At 39.2% G+C, this 6,579-nt stretch overlaps 1 long non-coding RNA gene across 1 annotated transcript; it reads right to left on the bottom strand.

Annotated features, from left to right (window-relative positions):
* Positions 1 to 1,558: 1,558 nt before the first annotated feature.
* On the bottom strand, positions 1,559 to 6,455 carry LOC129436098 (uncharacterized). The gene is made up of 4 exons (XR_012367611.1): positions 6,283 to 6,455; positions 3,815 to 3,878; positions 2,878 to 2,978; positions 1,559 to 2,063 (listed from the first exon to the last, which is right to left on the bottom strand). It is a non-coding gene; the product is annotated as an uncharacterized lncRNA (long non-coding RNA).
* Positions 6,456 to 6,579: the final 124 nt, after the last annotated feature.

Raw genomic sequence — 6,579 nt, 5'->3', positions numbered from 1 at the left:
TAAATTATTAGCATTGCTAGGCCTATGATTAATCAGGTCACAGGTGCAAATAGAAATATAAAACCCATTCCTAATTAAAAAAGAAAACAGTTTATATTGAATCCAATATTGGGTAAAAATATAGCATAAAAAGTGATTTATAAGCTTTTTTTTAGGCTGGTCATTTTTGACTGGGAACACAAAAGGTGTTATAGGGTTCTGAACACAACCTGAGGGTTAAATAACTTTAATTCATATTGTGTACTCATTGCCTCCTCGTTTTCAGCGGGGAACTGGCTTATCTGCTGCTCAGAAGCTGCTTGCATAATCTTTGCAAAGTCTATGAATCACGTGTATACACAAATATATACATGCTAATATTTTAACTAAAAAAATGTTGGCTTGTAAATAGTTTGAAAACGCTATTAGCCGAACAATTACGTTGCTAATGCTAACCATTACTAGGCTTATTTCTCTTTAAGTTACCTGTTGTCACTTTTGTTTGTTCTCTTGAAAATAAATCTGTAAGTTTGGCACATTTGGCAGCATCCATGGCCCTTCTCCTCTCATCTCCTCTCTGAACGCGTATTGTTACGGTAGGGCCGGCCCAGCCTACCGGAGAAAAGTTTTGGAAAAGAAGTGCTATGGACCGAACCAACTCTATGGGAGGGGAGGGGAAAACTCCTTCACATGGTACAACCCATGCAGAGGCTGTGCGCTGCAGTGTCAATACGAAACGCGTGAAGTGTCAGCATTGAGAACATTGTTTGTATATACAGAGTTTACTAAAAATAAGGTTTTGAGCAACTGACTTTGGTTGTTTTGGCGTCCGCTTGCCGCCATCTTGCAGTCAAGATGTATCAATCTCCAAATGCCACATAAGGAGGGAGGAGAGTAAAGATGGATAGCTCCTAAAGCACAGTTCCATATAAATGCACGGATAATATTGCCCAGATAGCAAAACCACACTGGGGTGGATCTGGCCCACACCTACCATGCGATCCACCCCGGATCCATCTCACGGACATGGTCCAGTGTCCAAATGCACAACGGGCCAAAAGTGATCAGGATTTGTTTCATGGCTCTGCACCAGAGATGGGTCAGCCCTGGCCCACTCTCGTACCAAAACAGTAAAACAACACTGGGGTGGAGCTGGCCCACACATACCGTTCCATCCGCATCAGATCCGTTTAACTAACACGGTCCAGTGTCCAAACGCACATCGGCCAAGAAGTGGTCAGGATCAGTTTCACGGATCTGAACTGGAAATGGAACAGAGCTGGCCCAGTCCCGCATAGAGATGCGGCACAGATCCGCGTACCAGATCGATGCCTATGCCTTATTTTTGGGATTTATGGCCTATGTGATGTTTAGTCTTTCATGTGTTTAGGCTACCTTATATTTATTACCCTACAGTCAGAAGCAATAATCATAGGCCTCCATCTACATAAAGTACACATGAAATTTTCAGAATGTATATAAGCTAACAACCATAGCACTTGTCGCTTGGTGTAGGTCTTTAGGCATTAAACACATTTAAGAACACATTATTTGTGGACATGAGCAAAAAAGAAGCATGTTCTGATTTAAGACTTTTATTTTTTTAACTATAATAACAATTTCAAAATACTTTATTATATAAAGGGATAGTTCACCCAAAAATGAATATTTAGTCATTTACTCCCTCTCATGTTTCAAACCTGTATACCTTTCTATGTTCTGCGGAACACAAAGATATTTGAAAGAATGTTTTTAAAAAAGCAGTTCTCACAACACATTACTACAATTGTAAAAAAAAAATGATTATGACAGTTAATGGGTTGTGAGAAATGCTTGGTTACAAACATTATTCAATCTTTGTGTTCAGCAAAAAATAGAAATGTATACAGGTTTGAAACACGTGGGTAAGAAAATTATAACAATTTTCATTTTTGTGTGAACTCTCTCTAACACATTACATCTGTTTGGCTTATTTTTTGTATTCACAACCCCTAGCTCTCTTCCTGGAGCGTGCTTGAGGTGGTCTGCCATAGCTGCATCGATTTCCGAGTCTGTGGCTTTTGGGCTCCACCTCCTCACAGCATCTTAGGGAAGAGAAGAATATGTTTCTTTTTTAAATAAATACAATTAAACATTTGAGGTAAATGACATGCACTTACTTTCAAAATCTTTATGGTCTACAGCTAAAATTATATATATATAATTTTTCAGAAATCTTGTTTTTTGGTTGTTCAACTGCAGTTGGTTTGTTTTGATTTAAACCTTCATAACTTAAAAAATACAGCTAGGTAGCACCATATAACAAGATAATAACATGATAACAGAATAATAAACATGTTTTGACAAAAATGTTAAAAACGGATTTATCTCGTTTTGCAACGAAACTCTTCATATATATATATATATATATATATATATATATATAAATTATTGTATAAAAGATGTTATGCTTTAAATAAGTGTTAGATCAGAAAGGTGAGCTGTGATGTCCCCTAAATACATAAATCATTGCAACCCAGTCTCACCCCATGGCGTCAATATTTGACGACACTTGACCATGCGTCAATATGTTGACGCGGAGGGTATACCTTTCGCGTCATTTTTTGACGAACTGGGGACTTCAATACTATTAAGTCTGTTGCATTCTGTTTCCTATTTTCTTGCCATTTTCGCGTCGGTTTAGGGTTGGATTTACATAATGACATCCCTACCCAAACCTAACTCTAACCCCAACGCCAGGTGACAACTGTTTAATTTCGCGTACCTAATAGTATTGAAGTCCCCAGTTCGTCAAATATTGACGCCATGGGGTGAGACTGTGTTGGATCATAGCAATAAAAATTACATCAATATACAAGAACAAGAGTTTTTTTTAGATCAACATATTCCCCAAATTACCTTGAATAACATAATACAAAGGTGTGCCTTTAAAAGACTTCTTTTCCAGATGTCCACCACCCCTCATATTGAACTTTGCCATAAGACAATTAGACATCATTCTGTGAAAGAAATGTAAGATTACTTCACCTTAGACAAATAACCTTAATGGTCAATAAATCACAATTAACAGTAATGTGCAACATAGCAATTGCATGCAATGTTCAAACACACACTATGTTTTAACACTTCACAAGTACTCATCTACCATGTAACATGTGCTATAAACAATATCCTCATCCATAGGTTTTGGTGACAAGTAATGGCTTACACCAGGGGTGTCAAACTCAGTTCCTGGAGGGCCGGTGTCCTACACAGTTTAGCTCCAATGAACTCCAACACACCTGTGGCTGGTTGCATAAACATAGCCGTGACATTAAGACTGCGTCTTAAGAATGATTCTGACTAACCAGCAATTAGTTAGGGCTAATCAGTCTTATTATTTGGATTTAAATTAGACCAATCTACCTTTCTATGTAACATACTTAAAACAGTTATGATCAGTCTTGAAGAAAAAAATTCATGACTAACTTTAAAGACTAGTCTTAAAGTTTTATGCAACCAGGCACTGTTTGGAAGTTTCTAGTAATCCTGAAGACCTTGATTAAACGCATCAGGTGTTTTTGATTAGGGCTGGATCTAAACTCTGCAGGGACGCCGGCCCTCCAGGAATTGAGTTTGACACCACTGGCTTACACTGAAATTATGATTTTATTTCTTGTTTTCAGTATGGCTGACTGTTTGAGCCACTACGAACTTTAATAGTTTTGAACAAGGGATGTGTGACAGATTAAATCCTGAATTTAAGTAATATAAATTGCTGGGTTAATTATGGTTGTAATCAATATATATTCCTGCAATATTATGCAGGATTACACAATTCAAGGGAAACACATACCTGTTCATAACGTTGTTCATGCAGTCTCTGATAGAATATCCACCAGCTCAGACAGTTGCTGGACCTAAATGTGAAAACAATTGAAATTAAAGCTGCAAGCAGCGATGGAAGGGCCCTCGCACGCATGTGCACCGCTACCCTATGGCATTAGTAAAGCAGTGAACCAGGGGGATATGAATTAAAGTGGGTAAATACAGGTGGATATTCAAAGGGAAACTGATGTGCCACACCGCCTGTGTGCAGCAGGTGGTGCTATGACTGAAGCTGAATATTGGCATTGAAATGTGTTCAGGCCAAGAACCTTATCAAACATGTGAAGTCTGGGGCAGATCGAACAATGTATGTCTGAATTACAACAGCTTCCTGTTTCATGGCGAAACATCACACTTTGCCAGGCCGCCACGGACACGCCCTTCAACGAAAAGTCAAGATATTCACAATTTATCACCGCAGAGGGCTTTACATCAATCTAACCAAATATGATGATGATTTGATTAAATCTCTAAGAGCAGTAAATCATAGCGTAAAACATGGTATTTCCTGCTACCTCTAGGTGGCGCTATGACTGAAGCTGAATATTGGCATTGAAATGTGTTCAGGCCAAGACCCTAATCAAACATGTGAAGCGTGGGGCAGATTGGACATTGTATACCTGAGTTAGAGCCACTTCCTGTTTCATGGCGAAAACGCCGAAATTTGGCAGCCCGCCACGGACACACCCTCCAACGAAAAGTCAAGATCCCTGCAATTTAGCATCGCAAAGGCCTTTAGATAAGACCGACCAAATATGACGATGATCGGATTAAATCTGTAGGAGGAGTTTGTTGCAGTATGAAGCCTGGAAATGACCAAATTTGCACAAAAATCAAGGCAAAAATTCAAAATGGCCGACTTCCTGTGGGGTTTAGAGCTTCGCTCCAAGAGACTTTTTTGTAGGTCTTGGGGTGATAGATGATCCTACCAAATTTCGTATCTGTACATTTTTCGTAGCGGGGGGGCTGTTCGCTTGAAATTTTGCAGGTGGCGCTATCGAGCCATTTCTATACGCCCACTTCTGGCGCCTATGCCACATGTAAATTTTCGCCACTTCTGACATGTGTGCAACGTTTTATGACTTTTTGGGATTGTTTAGCCTGTCAAAAATGCGATTCATTTACCGATACTTTGCGAGGCCACCACGGACACGCCCTTTAATGAAAAGTCAAGGTCGTTGCTTTTTATCATCACACAAGGTCTTGAGATTACACTGGTGAAATATGATGTTGATATGGTTAAATATCTAAGAGCAGTAAATCACAGCGTAAAACATGGTATTTCCTGCTGCCTCTAGGTGGCGCTATGGGTGTTACTGAATTATGCCATGTTGATGTGTTCAGGCCAGGACCCTTATCAAACGTGTGAAGTCAGGGGCAGATCGGACATTGTATGCCTGAGTTATAACAACTTCCTGTTTCATGGCGAAACATCACACTTTGCCAGGCCGCCACGGACACGCCCTTCAACGAAAAGTCAAGATCTTCGCAATTTATCAAGTTAAAGGGCTTAACATCAGTCAGACCAAATATGATGATGATTTGATTAAATCTCTAAGAGCAGTAAATCAGAGCATAAAACATGGTATTTCCTCCTACCTCTAGGTGGCGCTATGAGTGAAGTTGAATATTGGCATTGAAATGTGTTCAGGCCAAGACCCTTATCAAACGTATGAAGCGTGGGGCAGATTGGACATTGTATGCCTGAGTTAGAGCCACTTCCTGTTTCATGGCGAAAATGCCGAAATTTGTCAGGCCGCCACGGACACACCCTCTGACGAAAAGTCAAGATCTCCGCAATTTAACATCGCAAAGGCCTTTAGATGAGATTGACCAAATATGACGATGATCGGATTAAATCTGTAGGAGGAGTTCGTTAAAGTATGAAGGCTGGAAATGACCAAAATTGCACAAAAATCAAGGCAAAAATTCAAAATGGCGGACTTCCTGTTGGGTTTAGAGCTTTGCTCCAAGAGACTTTTTTGTAGGTCTTGGGGTGATAGATGATCCTACCAAATTTCGTATCTGTACGTTTTTCGTAGTGGGGGGGCGGTTCTCTTGAAATTTTGCAGGTGGCGCTATCGAGCCATTTCTACACGCCCACTTCTGGCGCCTATGCCACATGTAAATTTTCGCCACTCCTGACATGTGTGCAAAATTTCATGAGTTTTCGAGCATGTTTCGCCTCTCAAAAATGCGATTCACTTTGGAGAAGAAGAAGAATAAATAATAATAATAATAATAATAAACGGAGCAAAAACAATAGGGTCCTCACACTTGTGTGCTCGGGCCCTAATAATGTTATAGAAAGATAGATGGAAATATATATACATATTCTTTATATCACAACTTACAAAGATCAACTTGTTATCAACATCTTTGATGTATTCACAATGCATTCATAATGCAAAATACACGTCATATAGCATTTCTTACTTCTTGCATTTGAAGCTAAGGCCATAGGTGAAGAATCAGGTAGTCTCCATCCTGTTATTTTTTCGTTGTGTTACCTCACCTGTACAAATATAGTTAATTTTATGGTAGTTTAAAATATTAACAGTATATCACTTCACAGTGTAATACTGCATTAGTTATGAAATCAGATGGCTGTACTTTAGGTCTTTGTGGTTGAGCAATGACAGACATTATAAGCTCTGTATTTGTAACTATTAACTCAGATTCAGAGAAATGTCAATGTTTATACTCTAAGCTGTGTTGTCACTAATGTAGTTT

This window comes from Misgurnus anguillicaudatus, chromosome 3 (genome assembly GCF_027580225.2).
Source record: "Misgurnus anguillicaudatus chromosome 3, ASM2758022v2, whole genome shotgun sequence".
Lineage (NCBI taxonomy): Eukaryota > Metazoa > Chordata > Actinopteri > Cypriniformes > Cobitidae > Misgurnus > Misgurnus anguillicaudatus.
The sequence above is the reverse complement of the archived record's forward strand: the minus strand, read 5'-3'. Positions and strand labels throughout refer to the sequence as shown.